The following is an 18,365-nucleotide window of genomic DNA, read 5'->3' on the forward strand; positions in this document are numbered from 1 at the left end:
ACCGTTGTACTCTATTTAGTGTCGTTAGAAGTGTAACTAGCTAGTTTAGCTTTTGTACAACGTTTCATTGGATAAAGATGCCGATAAAACAAGTTATGTTTGAAAATGCACAAAACTTGAAAAGCTCATCTATGGACAGAATTGAGCATTCGTAAAGCATCAAAGTGGACCGTTGTTGTAATGCCCTGCTCTGCGTCATATGAGGCGAGGTGTGGGGGTTACTATTCTGGATGAAATACCACATCGGCCAGGGACGAGTCTTGGGTGCAGAATATAACACGCTGCAGACCTTAAACTATTGTCCAATCTTTTCTGGTATGGGCCAGGAGAGGTTGGGAACTGCCAGGCTGGGCTTGGTATGGGCCAAGTTCAGTGGTTGGTGGGGAGATTGGGCTTTAGTGGGTCGGGCTGTTACAGTTGGTATCGAAGCCGACCTGGTGGGTATGTGGATTTCGTCCCTCACGTCTAACCGGGGCGCGGTGCCCATGTCTGGCGTGACCCACGGGGACGTGGGCTCCTAAGGGGGGTGGACTGTAATGCCCTGCTCTGCGTCATATGAGGCGAGGTGTGGGGGTTACTATTCTGGATGAAATACCACATCGGCCAGGGACGAGTCTTGGGTGCAGAATATAACACGCTCCAGACCTTAAACTATTGTCCAATCTTTTCTGGTATGGGCCATGAGAGGTTGGGAACTGCCAGGCTGGGCTTGGTATGGGCCAAGTTCAGTGGTTGGTGGGGAGATTGGGCTTTAGTGGGTTGGGCTGTTACAGTTGTACTCTATTTAGTGTTCTTAGCACTCTAACTTGCTAGTTTAGCTTTTGTACAACGTTTCGTTAGGTAAAAATACCAATAGACCAAGTTATGTTTCAAATTGCACAAAACTTGAAAAGTTTGTCTATGGACAGAATTGAGCATTCCTAAAGCATCAAAGTAGATTGTAGTACTCTATTTAGTGTCGTTAGAAGTGTAACTTGCTAGTTTAGCTTTTGTACAACGTTTCGTTCCATAAAGATGCCAATAAAACAAGTTATGTTTGAAAATACACAAAATTTGAAAAGCTCGTTTAAGGACAGAATTGAGCATTCGTAAAGCATCAAAGTGGACCGTTGCACTCTATTTAGTGTGCTTAGAAGTCTAACATGCTAGTTTAGCTTTCGTACAACGTTTCGTTAGGTAAAGATAGCAATAGACCAAGTTATGTTTTAAATTGCACAAAACTTGAAAAGTTTGTCTATTGACAGAAATGAGCATTAGCAGAGCATCAAAGTGGGCCGTTGTACTCTATTTAGTGTTCTTAGCTCTATAACTTGCTAGTTTAGCTTTCATACAACGTTTCGTTAGGTAAAAATACCAATAGACCAAGTTATGTTTCAAATTGCATGAAACTTGAAAAGTTTGTCTATGGACAGAATTGAGCATTCCTAAAGCATCAAAGTGGACCGTAGTACTCTATTTAGTGTCGTTAGAAGTGTAACTTGCTAGTTTAGCTTTTGTACAACATTTCGTTCGATAAGATGCCAATAAAACAAGTTATGTTTGAAAATGCACAAAACCTGAAAAGCTCGTCTAAGGACAGAATTGAGCATTCGTAAAGCATCAAAGTGGACCGTTGCACTCTATTTACTGTGCTTAGAAGTCTAACATGCTAGTTTAGCTTTCGTACAACGTTTCGTTAGGTAAAGATAGCAATAGACCAAGTTATGTTTTAAATTGCACAAAACTTGAAAAGTTTGTCTATGGCTAGAAATGAGCATTACCAGAGCATCAAAGTGGACCGTTGTACTCTATTTGGTGTTCTTAGCAGTCTAGCTTGCTAATTTAGCTTTCGTACAATGTTTCGCTAGGTAAAGATATCAATAGACCAAGTTATGTTTCAAATTGCACAAAACTTGAAAAGTTTGTCTATGGACAGAATTGAGCATTCCTAAAGCATCAAAGTGGACCGTTGTACGTTAGAAGTGTAACTTGCTAGTTTAGCTTTTGTACAACGTTTCGTTGGATAAAGATGCCAATAAAACAAGTTATGTTTGAAAATGCACTAAACTTGAAAAGCTCGTCTATGGACAGAATTGAGCATTCGTAAAGCATCAAAGTGGACCGTTGTTGTAACAGCCCGACCCACTAAAGCCCAATCTCCCCACCAACCACTGAACTTGGCCCATACCAAGCCCAGCCTGGCAGTTCCCAACCTCTTCTGGCCCATACCAGAAAAGATTGGACAATAGTTTAAGGTCTGCAGCGTGTTATATTCTGCACCCAAGAGTCGTCCCTGGCCGATGTGGTATTTCATCCAGAATAGTAACCCCCACACCTCGCCTCATATGACGCAGAGCAGGGCATTACAGTCCACCCCCCTTAGGAGCCCACGTCCCCGTGGGTCACGCCAGACACGGGCACCGCGCCCCGGTTAGACGTGAGGGACGAAACCCACATACCCACCAGGTCGGCTTCGATACCAACTGTAACAACCCGACCCACTAAAGCCCAATCTCCCCACCAACCACTGACCTTGGCCCATACCAAGCCCAGCCTGGCAGTTCCCAACCTCTCCTGGCCCATACCAGAAAAGATTGGACAATAGTTTAAGGTCTGCAGCGTGTTATATTCTGCACCCAAGACTCGTCCCTGGCCGATGTGGTATTTCATCCAGAATAGTAACCCCCACACCTCGCCTCATATGACGCAGAGCAGGGCATTACAGTTGTACTATACTTAGTGTTCTTAGAAGTCTAACTTGCTAGTTTAGCTTTCGTACAATGATTCGTTAGATAAGGATGCCAATAGACCAAGTTATGCTTGAAATTGCACAAAACCTTAAAAGCTAATCTATGGACAGAATTGAGGGTTTGCAAAGCATCAAAGTGCACCGTTGTACTCTATTTAGTGTTCTTAGCACTCTAAGTTGCTAGTTTAGCTTTCGTACAAAGTTTCTCTAGGTAAAGATAACAACAGACCAAGTTACGTTTTAAATTGTACAAAACTTGAAATGTTTGTCAATGGACAGAATTGAGCATTACCAATGCTTCAAAGTGGACCGTTGTACTCTATTTATTATTCTTAGCACTCTAGCTTGCTAGTTTAGCTTTCTTACAACGTTTTGTTAGGTAAAGATACCAATAGGCCAAGTTATTTTTCAAATTGCACAAAAGTTGAAAAGTTTGTCTATGGACAGAATTGAGAATTTCTAAAGCATCAAAGTGGACCGTTGTACTCTATTTAGTGTCGTTAGAAGTGTAACTTGCTAGTTTAGCTTTTGTACAATGTTTCGTTCGATAAAGATGCCAATAAAACAAGTTATGTTTGAAAATGCACAAAACCTGAAAAACTCGTCTAAAGACATAATTGAGCATTCGTAAAGCATCAAAGTGGACCGTTGCACTCTATTTAGTGTGCTTAGAAGTCTAACATGCTAGTTTAGCTTTCGTACAACGTTTCGTTAGGTAAAGATAGCAATAGACCAAGTTATGTTTTAAATTGCACAAAACTTGAAGAGTTTGTCTATGGACAGAAATGAGCATTTCCAGAGCATCAACGTGGACCGTTGTACTCTATTTATTGTTCTTAGCAGTCTAACTTGCTTGTTTAGCTTTCGTACAACGTTTCGTTAGGTAAAGATACCAATAGACCAAGTTACATTTTGAAATTGCACAAAACTTGAAAAGTTTGTCTATGGATAGAATTGAGTATTCCTAAAGCATCAAAGTGGACCGTTGTACTCTATTTGGTGTCGTTAGAAGTGTAACTTGCTAGTTTAGCTTTTGTACAACGTTTCATTGGATAAAGATGCCAATAAAACAAGTTATGTTTGAAAATGCACTAAACTTGAAAAGCTCGTCTATGGACAGAATTGAGCATTCGTAAAGCATCAAAGTGGACCGTTGCACTCTAATTAGTGTTCTTAGAAGTCTAACTTGCTAGTTTAGCTTTCTTACAATGATTCGTTAGGTAAAGATGCCAACAGACCAAGTTATGCATGAAATTGCACAAAACCATAAAAGCTCATCTATGGATAGAATTGAGCATTTGCAAAGCATCAAAGTGGACCATTGTGCTCTATTTAGTATTCTTAGCACTCTAACTTGCTAGTTTAGCTTTCGTACAACGTTTCGCTAGGTAAAGATACCAATAGAACAAGTTATGTTTGAAATTGCACAAAACTTGAAAAGTTTGTCTATGGACAGAATTAAGCATTACCAATGCCTCAAAGTGGACCGTTGTGCTCTATTTAGTGTTCTTAGCACTCTAGCTTGCTAATTTAGCTTTCGAACAACGTTTCGTTAGCTAAAGATACCAATAGACCATGTTATTTTTCAAATTGCACAAAACTTGAAAAGTTGGTCTATGTACAGAATTGAGCATTCCTAAAACATCAAAGTGGACCGTTGTACTCTATTTAGTGTCGTCAGAAGTGTAAATTGCTAGTTTAGCTTTTGTACAACATTTTGTTGGATAAAGATGCCAATAAAACAAGTTATGTTTGATAATGCACTAAACTTGAAAAGCTCGTCTATGGACAGAATTGAGCATTCCTAAAACATCAAAGTGGACCGTTGTACTCTATTTAGTGTCGTCAGAAGTGTAAATTGCTAGTTTAGCTTTTGTACAACGTTTCGTTGGATAAAGATGCCAATAAAACAAGTTATGTTTGATAATGCACTAAACTTGAAATGCTCGTTTATGGATAGAATTAAGCATTCGTAAAGCATCAAAGTGGACCGTTGTACTCTGCTTAGTGTTCTTAGAAGTCTAACTTGCTAAATTAGCTTTCGTACAATGATTCGTTAGGTAAGGATGGCAATAGACCAAGTTATGCTTGAAATTGCACAAAACTTTAAAAGCTCATCTATGGACAGAATTGAGCGTTTGCGAAGCATCAAAGTGGACCGTTGTATTCTATTTAGTACTCTTAGCACTCTAACTTGCAAGTTTAGCTTTTGTACAATGTTTCGCTAGGTAAAGATACCAATAGACCAAGTTACGTTTTAAATTGCACAAAACTTGAAAAGTTTTTCTATGGACAGAATTGAGCATTACCAATGCTTCAAAGTGGACCGTTGTACTCTATTTATTGTTCTTAGCACTCTAGCTTGCTAGTTTAGCTTTCGTACAACGTTTCGTTAGGTAAAGATACCAATAGACCTAGTTATTTTTCAAATTGCATGAAACTTGAAAAGTTTGTCTATGGACAGAATTGAGCATTCCTAAAACTTCAAGGTGGACCGTTGTACTCTATTTAGTGTCGTTAGAAATGTAACTTGCCACTTTAGCCTTTGTACAACGTTTCATTGGATAAAGATGCCAACAAAACAACATATGCTTGAAAATGCACAATACTTGAAAAGCTCGTCTATCGACAGAATTGAGCATTCGTAAAGCATCAAAGTGGACGTTGTACTCTATTTAGTGTTCTTAGAAGTCTAACTTGCTAGTTTAGCTTTCGTACAATTTTTCGTTAGGTAAAGTTGCCAATAGACCAAGTTATGCATGAAATTGCACAAAACCTTAAAAGCTCATCTATGGACAGAATTGAGCGTTCCAAAAGCATTAAAGTGGACCGTTTTACTCTATTTAGTGTTCTTAGTAGTCTAATTAGCTAGTTTATGTTTCGTACAACGTTTCTTTGGATAAAGATTCCAAGAAAACAAGTTATGTTTGAAAATGCACAATACTTGAAAATCTCATCCATGGACGGAATTGAGCATTCGTAAAGCATCAAAGTTGATCGTTGTACTCTATTTAGTGTTCTTAGAAGTCTAACTTGCTAGTTTAGCTTTCGTACAACAATTCGTTTGGTAAAGATGCTAATAGACCAAGTTATGCTTGAAATTGCACAAAACCTTAAAAGCTCATCTATGGACAGAATTGAGCGTTCGCAAAGCATCAAAGTGGACCGTTGTACTCTATTTAGTGTTCTTAGCACTCTAACTTGCTAGTTTAGCTTTCGCACAACGTTTCATTAGGTAAAGATACCAATAGACCAAGTTATGTTTTAAATTGCACAAAACTTGAAAGGTTTGTCTATGTACAGGATTAAGCATTCCTAAAGCGTCAAAGTGGACCGTTTTACTCTATTTAGTGTCATTAGATGTGTAACTTTCTTGTTTAGCTTTTATACAACGTTTCGTTCGATAAGGATGCCAATAAAACAAGTTATGTTTGGAAGTGCACAAAACTTGAAAAGCTTGTCTATGGACATAATTGAGCATTCGTAAAGCATTAAAGAGAACCGTTGCACTCTATTTAGTGTTCTTAGAAGTCTAACTTGCTAGTTTAGCTTTCGTACAACGTTTCGTTAGCTAAAGATGCCAATAGACCAAGTTATGCTTGAAATTGCACAAAACCTTAAAAGCTCATCTATGTACAGAATTGAGTATTCCCAAAGAATCAAAGTGGACCGTTATACTCTATTTAGTGTTCTTAGAAGTCTAACTTGCTAGTCTAGCTTCCGTACAACGTTTCGATAGGTAAAGATGCCAATAGACCAAGTTATGCTAGAAATTGCACAAAACCTTAAAAGCTCATCTATGGATAGAATTGAGAATTCCGAAAGCATCAAAGTGGACCGTTGAACTCTATTTAGTGTTCTTAGCACTCTAACTTGCTAGTTTAGCTTTCGTACAACGTTTCGTTAGGTAAAGATACCAATAGACCAAGTTATGTTTCAAATTGCACAAAACTTGAAAAGTTTGTCTATGGACAGAATTAAGTATTCCTAAAGCATCAAAGTGGACCGTTGTACTCTATTTAGTGTCATTAGATGTGTAACTTTCTAGTTTAGCTTTTATACAACGTTTCGTTCGATAAGGATGCCAATAAAACAAGTTATGTTTGAAAATGCACAAAACTTGAAAAGCTTGTCTATGGACAGAATTGATCATTCGTAAAGCATCAAAGAGAACCGTTGCACTCTATTTAGCTTTCGTACAACGTTTCGTTAGCTAAAGATGCCAATAGACCAAGTTATGCTTGAAATTGCACAAAACCTTAAAAGCTCATCTATGTACAGAATTGAGCATTCCCAAATCATCAAAGTGGACCGTTGTACTCTATTTATTTTTCTTAGAAGTCTAACTTGCTAGTCTAGCTTTCGTACAACGTTTCGATCGGTAAAGATGCCAATAGACCAAGTTATGCTAGAAATTGCACAAAACCCTAAAAGCTCATCTATGGATAGAATTGAGCTTTCCAAAAGCATCAAAGTGGACCGTTATACTCTATTTAGTGTTCTTAGCACTCTAACTTGCTAGTTTAGCTTTCGTACAACGATTCGTTTGCTAAAGATGCTAATAGACCAAGTTATGCTTGAAATTGCACAAAACCTTAAAAGCTCATCTATGGACAGAATTGAGAGTTCACAGAGCATCAAAGTGGACCGTTGTACTCTATTTAGTGTTCTTAGCACTCTAACTTGCTAGTTTAGCTTTCGTACAACGTTTCGTTAGGTAAAGATACCAATAGACCAAGTTATATTTCAAATTGCACAAAACTTGAAACGTTTGTCTAGGGATAGAATTAAGCATTCCTAAAGCGTCAAAGTGGACCGTTGTACTATATTTAGTGTCATTAGATGTGCAAATTTCTAGTTTAGCTTTTATACAACGTTTCGTTCGATAAGGATGCCAATAGACCAAGTTATGCTTGAAATTGTACAAAACCTTAAAAGCTCATCTATGTACAGAATTGAGCATTCCCAAAGCATCACAGTGGATCGTTGTACTCTATTTAGTGTTCTTCGAAGTCTAACTTGCTAGTCTAGCTTCCGTACAACATTTCGATCGGTAAAGATGCCAATAGACCAAGTTATGCTAGAAATTGCACAAATCCCTAAAAGCTCATCTATGGATAGAACTGAGCTTTCCAAAAGCATCAAAGTGGACCGTTGTACTCTATTTAGTGTTCTTAGCACTCTAACTTGCTAGTTTAGCTTTCGTACAACGATTCGTTTGGTAAAGATGCTAATAGACCAAGTTATGCTTGAAATTGCACAAAACCTTAAAAGCTCATCTATGGACAGAATTGAGCGTTCACAAAGCATCAAAGTGGACCGTTGTACCCTATTTAGTGTTCTTAGCACTCTAACTTGCTAGTTTAGCTTTCGTACAACGTTTCGTTAGCTAAAGATGCCAATAGACCAAGTTATGCTTGGAATTGCACAAAACCTTAAAAGCTCATCGATGTACAGAATTGAGCATTCCCAAATCATCAAAGTGGACCGTTGTACTCTATTTAGTGTTCTTAGAAGTCTAACTTGCTAGTCTAGCTTCCGTACAACGTTTCGATCGGTAAAGATGCCAATAGACCAAGTTATGCTAGAAATTGCACAAAACCCTAAAAGCTCATCTATGGATAGAATTGAGCTTTCCAAAAGCATCAAAGTGGACCGTTGTACTCTATTTAGTGTTCTTAGCACTCTAACTTGCTAGTTTAGCTTTCGTACAACGATTCGTTTGGTAAAGATGCTAATAGACCAAGTTATGCTTGAAATTGCACAAAACCTTAAAAGCTCATCTATGGACAGAATTGAGCGTTCACAAAGCATCAAAGTGGACCGTTGTACTCTATTTAGTGTTCTTAGCACTCTAACTTGCTAGTTTAGCTTTCGTACAACGTTTCGTTAGGTAAAGATACCAATAGACCAAGTTATATTTCAAATTGAACAAAACTTGAAAAGTTTGTCTAGGGACAGAATTAAGCATTCCTAAAGCGTCAAAGTGAACCGTTGTACTATATTTAGTGTCATTAGATGTGTAACTTTCTAGTTTAGCTTTTATACAACGTTTCGTTCAATAAGGATGCCAATAAAACAAGTTATGTTTGAAAATGCACAAAACTTGAAAAGCTTGTCTATGGACAGAATTGATCATTCGTAAAGCATCAAAGAGAACCGTTGCACTCTATTTAGTGTTCTTAGAAGTCTAACTTGCTAGTTTAGCTTTCGTACAACGTTTCGTTAGCTAAAGATGCCAATAGACCAAGTTATGCTTGAAATTGCACAAAACCTTAAAAGCTCATCTATGTACAGAATTGAGCATTCCCAAAGCATCAAAGTGGACCGTTGTACTCTATTTAGTGTTCTTAGAAGTCTAACTTGCTAGTCTAGCTTCCGTACAACATTTCGATCGGTAAAGATGCCAATAGACCAAGTTATGCTAGAAATTGCACAAAACCCTAAAAGCTCATCTATGGATAGAATTGAGCTTTCCAAAAGCATCAAAGTGGACCGTTGTACTCTATTTAGTGTTCTTAGCACTCTAACTTGCTAGTTTAGATTTCGTACAACGATTCGTTTGGCAAAGATGCTAATAGACCAAGTTATGCTTGAAATTGCACAAAACCTTAAAAGCTCATCTATGGAAAGAATTGAGCGTTCACAAAGCATCAAAGTGGACCGTTTTACTCTATTTAGTGTTCTTAGCACTCTAACTTGCTAGTTTAGCTTTCGTACAACGTTTCGTTAGGTAAAGATACCAATAGACCAAGTTATGTTTCAAATTGCACAAAACTTGAAAAGTTTGTCTATGGACAGAATTAAGCATTCCTAAAGCGTCAAAGTGGACCGTTTTACTCTATTTAGTGTCATTAGATGTGTAACTTTCTAGTTTAGCTTTTATACAATGTTTCGTTCGATAAGGATGCCAATAAAACAAGTTATGTTTGAAAATGCACAAAACTTGAAAAGCTTGTCTATGTACAGAATTGAGCATTCGTAAAGCATCAAAGAGAACTGTGCACTCTATTTAGTGTTCTTAGAAGGATAACATGCTAGTTTAGCTTTCGTACAACGTTTCGTTAGCTAAAGATACCAATAGACCAAGTTATGCTTGAAATTGCACAAAACCTTAAAAGCTCATCTATGTGCAGAATTGAGTATTCCCAAAGCATCAAAGTGGACCGTTGTACTCTATTTAGTGTTCTTAGAAGTCTAACTTGCTAGTCTAGCTTCCGTACAACGTTTCGATAGGTAAAGATGCCAATAGAGTAAGTTATGCTAGAAATTGCACAAAACCTTAAAAGCTCATCTATGGATAGAATTTAGCATTCCGAAAGTATCAAAGTGGACCGTTGTACTCTATTTAGTGTTCTTTGCACTCTAACTTGCTAGTTTAGCTTTCGTACAACGTTTCGTTAGGTAAAGATACCAATAGACCAAGTTATGTTTCAAATTGCACAAACCTTGAAAAGTTTGTCTATGGACAGAATTAAGCATTCCTAAAGCGTCAAAGTGGACCGTTGTACTCTATTTAGTGTCATTAGATGTGTAACTTTCTAGTTTAGCTTTTATACAACGTTTCGTTCGATAAGGATGCCAATAAAACAAGTTATGTTTGAAAATGCACAAAACTTGAAAAGCTTGTCTATGTATAGAATTGAGCATTCGTAAACTATCGAAGATAACCGTTGCACTGTATTTAGTGTTCTTGGAAGTCTAACTTGCTAGTTTAGCTTTCGTACAACGTGTCGTTAGCTAAAGATGCCAATAGACCAAGTTATGCTTGAAATTGCACAAAACCTTAAAAGCTCATCTATGTATAGAATTGAGCATTCCCAAAGCATCAAAGTGGACCGTTGTACTCTATTTAGTGTTCTTAGAAGTCTAACTTGCTAGTCTAGCTTCCGTACAACGTTTCGTTCGGTAAAGATGCCAATAGACCAAGTTATGCTAGAAATTGCATAAAACCTTAAAAGCTCATCTATGGATAGAATTGAGCATTCCTAAAGCGTCAAAGTGGACCGTTGTACTCAATTTAGTGTGCTTAGCAGTATATCTTTCTAGTTTATCTTTTGTACAACGTTTCGTTCGATAAAGATGCCAATAAAACAAGTTATGTTTGAAAATGCACAAAACTTGAAAAGCTCATCTATGGACAGAATTGAGCATTCGTAAAGCATCAAAGTGGACCGTTGTACTCTATTTAGTGTTCTTGGAAGTCTAACTTGCTAGTTTAGCATTCGTACAATGTTTCGTTAGGTAAAGATGCCAATAGACCAAGTTATGTTTGAAATTGCACAAAACCTTAAAAGCTCATCTATGGACAGAATTGAGCATTCCCAAAGCATCAAAGTGGACCGTTTTACTCTATTTAGTATTCTTAGTAGTCTAACTTGCTAGTTTACGTTTCGTACAACGTTTCGTTTGGTAATGATACCAATAGACCAAGTTATGTTTTAAATTGCACAAAACTTGAAAAGTTTGTGTATGGACAGACTTGAGCATTCCTAAAGCATCAAAGTGAACCGTTGTACTCTATTTAGTGTCGTTGGAAGTGTAACTTGCTAGTTTAGCTGTTGTACAATGTTTCGTTGGATAAAGACGCCAATAAAACAAGTTATGTTTAAAAATGCACAAAACTTGAAAAGCTCGTCTATGGACAGAATTGAGCATTAGTAAAGCGTCAAAGTGGACCGTTGTACTCTATTCAGTGTTCTTAGACGTCTAACTTGCTATTTTAGCTTTCGTACAATGATTCGTTAGGTAAATATGCCAATAGACCAAGTTATGCTTGAAATTGCACAAAACATTAGGAGCGCATCTATGGACAGAATCGAGCGTTCGCAAAGCATCAAAGTGGACCGTTGTACTCTATTCAGTGTTCTTAGCACTCTAACTTGCTCGTTTAGCTTTCGTACAACGTTTCAATAGGTAAAGATGCCAATAGACCAAGTTATGCTAGAAATTGCACAAAACCTTAAAAGCTCATCTATGAATAGAATTGAGCATTCCCAAAGTTCAAAGTGGACCGTTTTACTCTATTTAGTGTGCTTAGCAGTATATCTTGCTAGTTTATCTTTTGTACAACGTTTCGTTCGATAAAGATGCCAATAAAACAAGTTATGTTTGAAAATGCACAAAACTTGAAAAGCTCGTCTATGGACAGAATTGAGCATTCGTAAAGCATCAAAGTTGACCGTTGTACTCTATTTAGTGTTCTTAGAAGTCTAACTTGCTAGTTTAGCTTTCGTACAACGTTTCGTTAGGTAAAGATGCCAATAGACCATATTATGCTTGAAATTGCACAAAACCTTAAAAGCTCATCTATGGACAGAATTGAGCGTTCCCAAAGCATCAAAGCGGACCGTTTTACTCTATTTAGTAGTCTTAGTAGACTAACTTGCTATTTTACGTTTCGTACAACGTTTCGTTGGGTAATGATACCAATAGACCAAGTTATGTTTCAAATTGCACAAAACTTGAAAAGTTTGTCTATGGACAGAATTAAGCATTCCTAAAGCGTCAAAGTGGACCGTTGTATTCTATTTAGTGTCATTAGATGTGTAACTTTCTAGTTTAGCTTTTATACAACGTTTCGTTCGATAAGGATGCCAATAAAACAAGTTTTGTTTGAAAATGTACAAAACTTGAAAAGCTTGTCTATGGACAGAATTGAGCATTCGTAAAGAATCAAAGAGAACCGTTGCACTCTATTTAGTGTTCTTAGAAGTCTAACTTGCTAGTCTAGATTCCATAAAACGTTTCCGTAGGTAAAGAAGCCAATAGACCAAGTTATGCTAGAAATTGCACAAAACCTTAAAAGCTCATCTATGGATAGAATTGAGCATTCCCAAAGCATCAAAGTGGACCGTTGTACTCTATTTAGTGTGCTTAGCAGTCTATCTTGCTAGTTTATCTTTTGTACAACGTTTCGTTCAATAAAGATGCCAATAAAATAAGTTATGTTTGAAAATGCACAAAACTTGAAAAGCTCGTCTATGGACAGAATTGAGCATTCGTAAAGCATCAAAGTGGACCGTTGTACTCTATTTAGTGTTCTTAGAAGTCTAACTTGCTAGTTTAGCTTTCGTACAACGTTTCGTTCAATAAAGATGCCAATAAAATAAGTTATGTTTGAAAATGCACAAAACTTGAAAAGCTCGTCTATGGACAGAATTGAGCATTCGTAAAGCATCAAAGTGGACCGTTGTACTCTATTTAGTGTGCTTAGCAGTCTATCTTGCTAGTTTATCTTTTGTACAACGTTTCGTTCAATAAAGATGCCAATAAAATAAGTTATGTTTGAAAATGCACAAAACTTGAAAAGCTCGTCTATGGACAGAATTGAAAGTCGACCATTGTACTCTATTTAGTGTTCTTAGAAGTCTAACTTGCTAGTTTAGCTTTCGTACAACGTTTCGTTAGGTAAAGTTGCCAATAGACCATGTTATGCTTGAAATTGCACAAAACCTTAAAAGCTCATCTATGGACAGAATTGAGCGTTCCCAAAGCATCAAAGTGGACCGTTTTACTCTATTTAGTATTCTTAGTAGACTAACTTGCTAGTTTACGTTTCGTACAACGTTTCGTTGGGTAATGATACCAATAGACCAAGTTATGTTTCAAATTGCACAAAACTTGAAAAGTTTGTCTATGGACAGAATTAAGCATTCCTAAAGCGTCAAAGTGGACCGTTGTATTCTATTTAGTGTCATTAGATGTGTAACTTTCTAGTTTAGCTTTTATACAACGTTTCGTTCGATAAGGATGCCAATAAAACAAGTTTTGTTTGAAAATGTACAAAACTTGAAAAGCTTGTCTATGGACAGAATTGAGCATTCGTAAAGCATCAAAGAGAACCGTTGCACTCTATTTAGTGTTCTTAGAAGTCTAACTTGCTAGTCTAGATTCCATAAAACGTTTCCGTAGGTAAAGAAGCCAATAGACCAAGTTATGCTAGAAATTGCACAAAACCTTAAAAGCTCATCTATGGATAGAATTGAGCATTCCCAAAGCATCAAAGTGGACCGTTGTACTCTATTTAGTGTGCTTAGCAGTCTATCTTGCTAGTTTATCTTTTGTACAACGTTTCGTTCAATAAAGATGCCAATAAAATAAGTTTTTTTTGAAAATGCACAAAACTTGAAAAGCTCGTCTATGGACAGAATTGAGCATTCGTAAAGCATCAAAGTGGACCGTTGTACTCTATTTAGTGTTCTTAGAAGTCTAACTTGCTAGTTTAGCTTTCGTACAACGTTTCGTTAGGTAAAGATGCCAATAGACCAAGTTATGCTCGAAATTGCACAAAACCTTAAAAGCACATCTATGTACAGAATTGAAAGTCGACCATTGTACTCTATTTAGTGTTCTTAGAAGTCTAACTTGCTAGTCTAGCTTCCGTACAACGTTTCGATAGGTAAAGATGCCAATAGACCAAGTTATGCTAGAAATTGCACAAAACCTTAAAAGCTCATCAATGGATAGAATTGAGCATTCCCAAAGCATCAAAGTGGACCGTTGTACTCTATTTAGTGTGCTTAGCAGTCTATCTTGCTAGTTTATCTTTTGTACAACGTTTCGTTCAATAAAGATGCCAATAAAATAAGTTATGTTTGAAAATGCACAAAACTTGAAAAGCTCGTCTATGGACAGAATTGAAAGTCGACCATTGTACTCTATTTAGTGTTCTTAGAAGTCTAACTTGCTAGTTTAGCTTTCGTACAACGTTTCGTTAGGTAAAGATGCCAATAGACCATGTTATGCTTGAAATTGCACAAAACCTTAAAAGCTCATCTATGGACAGAATTGAGCGTTCCCAAAGCATCAAAGCGGACCGTTTTACTCTATTTAGTATTCTTAGTAGACTAACTTGCTAGTTTACGTTTCGTACAACGTTTCGTTGGGTAATGATACCAATAGACCAAGTTATGTTTCAAATTGCACAAAACTTGAAAAGTTTGTCTATGGACAGAATTAAGCATTCCTAAAGCGTCAAAGTGGACCGTTGTATTCTATTTAGTGTCATTAGATGTGTAACTTTCTAGTTTAGCTTTTATACAACGTTTCGTTCGATAAGGATGCCAATAAAACAAGTTTTGTTTGAAAATGTACAAAACTTGAAAAGCTTGTCTATGGACAGAATTGAGCATTCGTAAAACATCAAAGAGAACCGTTGCACTCTATTTAGTGTTCTTAGAAGTCTAACTTGCTAGTCTAGATTCCATAAAACGTTTCCGTAAGTAAAGAAGCCAATAGACCAAGTTATGCTAGAAATTGCACAAAACCTTAAAAGCTCATCTATGGATAGAATTGAGCATTCCCAAAGCATCAAAGTGGACCGTTGTACTCTATTTAGTGTGCTTAGCAGTCTATCTTGCTAGTTTATCTTTTGTACAACGTTTCGTTCAATAAAGATGCCAATAAAATAAGTTATGTTTGAAAATGCACAAAACTTGAAAAGCTCGTCTATGGACAGAATTGAGCATTCGTAAAGCATCAAAGTGGACCGTTGTACTCTATTTAGTGTTCTTAGAAGTCTAACTTGCTAGTTTAGCTTTCGTACAACGTTTCGTTAGGTAAAGATGCCAATAGACCAAGTTATGCTCGAAATTGCACAAAACCTTAAAAGCACATCTATATTCAGAATTGAAAGTCGACCATTGTACTCTATTTAGTGTTCTTAGAAGTCTAACTTGCTAGTCTAGCTTCCGTACAACGTTTCGATAGGTAAATATGCCAATAGACCAAGTTATGCTTGAAATTGCACAAAACCTTAAAAGCACATCTATGTACAGAATTGAGCATTCCCAAAGCATCAAAGTGGACCATTGTACTCTATTTAGTGTTCTTAGAAGTCTAACTTGCTAGTCTAGCTTCCGTACAACGTTTCGATAGGTAAAGATGCCAATAGACCAAGTTATGCTAGAAATTGCACAAAACCTTAAAAGCTCATCAATGGATAGAATTGAGCATTCCCAAAGCGTCAAAGTGGACCGTTTTACTCTATTTAGTGTGCTTTGCAGTATATCTTGCTAGTTTATTTTTTGTGCAACGTTTCGTTCGATAAAGATGCCAATGAAACAAGTTATGTTTGAAAATGCACAAAACTTGAAAAGCTCGTCTATGGACAGAATTGAGCATTCGTAAAGCATCAAAGTGGACCGTTGTACTCTATTTAGTGTTCTTAGAAGTCTCACTTGCTAGTTTAGCTTTCGTAGAACGTTTCGTTAGGTAAAGATGCCAATAGACCAAGTTATGCTTCAAATTGCACAAAACCTTAAAAGCTCATCTATGGACAGAATTGAGCATTCCCAAAGCATCAAAGCGGACCGTTTTACTCTATTTAGTATTCTTAGTAGTCTAACTTGCTAGTTTACGTTTCGTACAACGTTTCGTTAGGTAACGATACCAATAGACCAAGTTATTTTTCAAATTGCACAAAACTTGAAAAGTTTGTCTATGGACCGACTTGAGCATTCCTAAAGCATCAAAGTGGACCGTTGTGCTCTATTTAGTGTCGTTAGAAGTGTAACTTGCTAGTTTAGCTTTTGTACAACGTTTCGTTGGATAAAGATGCCAATAAAACAAGTTATGTTTGAAAATGCACAAAACTTGAAAAACTCGTCTATGGACAGAATTGAGCATTCGTAAAGCGTCCAAGTGGACCGTTGTAGTATATTCAGTGTTCTTAGAAGTCTAATATGTTAGTTTAGCTTTCGTACAATGATTCGTTAGGTAAAGATGCCAGTAGACCAAGTTATGCTTGAAATTGCACAAAACCTTGAAAGCGCATCTATGGAAAGAATTGAGCGTTCGCAAAGCATCAAAGTGGACCGTTGTACTCTATTTAGTGTTCTTGGCACTCTAACTTGCTAATTTAGCTTTCGTACAACGTTTCGTTAGGTAAAGATACCAATAGACCAAGTTATGTTTCAAATTGCACAAAACTTGAAAAGTTTGTCTATGGACAGAATTAAGCATTCCTAAAGCGTCAAAGTGGACCGTTGTACTCTATTTAGTGTCATTAGATGTGTAACTTTCTAGTTTCGCTTTTATACAACGTTTCGTTCGATAAGGATGCCAACAAAACAAGTTTTGTTTGAAAATTTACAAAACTTGAAAAGCTTGTCTATGGACAGAATTGAGCATTCGTAAAGCATCAAAGAGAACCGTTGCACTCTATTTAGTGTTCTTAGAAGTCTAACTTGCTAGTTTAGCTTTCGTACAACGTTTCGTTAGCTAAAGATGCCAATAGACCAAGTTATGCTTGAAATTGCACAAAACCTTAAAAGCACATCTATGTACAGAATTGAGCATTCCCAAAGCATCAAAGTGGACCATTGTACTCTATTTAGTGTTCTTAGAAGTCTAACTTGCTAGTTTATCTTTGGTACAACGTTTCGTTCGATAAAGATGCCAATAAAATAAGTTATGTTTGAAAATGCACAAAACTTGAAAAGCTCGTCCATGGACAGAATTGAGCATTCGTAAAGCATCAAAGTGGACCGTTGTACTCTATTTAGTGTTCTTAGAAGTCTAACTTGCTAGTTTCGCTTTCGTATAACGTTTCCTTAGGTAAAGATACCAATAGACCAAGTTATGATTGAAATTGTACAAAACCTTAAAAGCTCATCTATGGACAGAATTGAGCGTTCCCAAAGCATCAAAGTGGACCGTTTTACTCTATTTAGTATTCTTAGTATTCTAACTTGCTAGTTTACGTTTCGTACAACGTTTCGTTAGGTAATGATACCAATAGACCAAGTTATGTTTCAAATTGGACAAAACTTGAAAAGTTTGTCTATGGGAAGAATTAAGCATTCCTAAAGCGTCAAAGTGGACCGTTGTACTCTATTTAGTGTCATTAGATGTGTAACTTTCTAGTTTAGCTTTTATACAACGTTTCGTTCGATAAGGATGCCAATAAAACAAGTTTTGTTTGAAAATGTACAAAACTTGAAAAGCTTGGCTATGGACAGAATTGAGCATTTGTAAAGCATCAAAGAGAACCGTTGCAATCTATTTAGTGTTCTTAGAAGTCTAACTTGCTAGTTTAGCTTTCGTACAACGTTTCGTTAGCTAAATATGCCAATAGACCAAGTTATGCTTGAAATTGCACAAAACCTTAAAAGCACATCTATGTACAGAATTGAGCATTCCCAAAGCATCAAAGTGGACCATTGTACTCTATTTAGTGTTCTTAGAAGTCTAACTTGCTAGTCTAGCTTCCGTACAACGTTTCGATAGGTAAAGATGCCAATAGACCAAGTTATGCTAGAAATTGCACAAAACCTTAAAAGCTCATCAATGGATAGAATTGAGCATTCCCAAAGCGTCAAAGTGGACCGTTTTACTCTATTTAGTGTGCTTTGCAGTATATCTTGCTAGTTTATTTTTTGTGCAACGTTTCGTTCGATAAAGATGCCAATGAAACAAGTTATGTTTGAAAATGCACAAAACTTGAAAAGCTCGTCTATGGACAGAATTGAGCATTCGTAAAGCATCAAAGTGGACCGTTGTACTCTATTTAGTGTTCTTAGAAGTCTCACTTGCTAGTTTAGCTTTCGTAGAACGTTTCGTTAGGTAAAGATGCCAATAGACCAAGTTATGCTTCAAATTGCACAAAACCTTAAAAGCTCATCTATGGACAGAA

The sequence above is a fragment of the Tripterygium wilfordii genome, chromosome 7 (assembly GCF_013401445.1).
Source record: "Tripterygium wilfordii isolate XIE 37 chromosome 7, ASM1340144v1, whole genome shotgun sequence".
NCBI classification, from domain to species: domain Eukaryota; kingdom Viridiplantae; phylum Streptophyta; class Magnoliopsida; order Celastrales; family Celastraceae; genus Tripterygium; species Tripterygium wilfordii.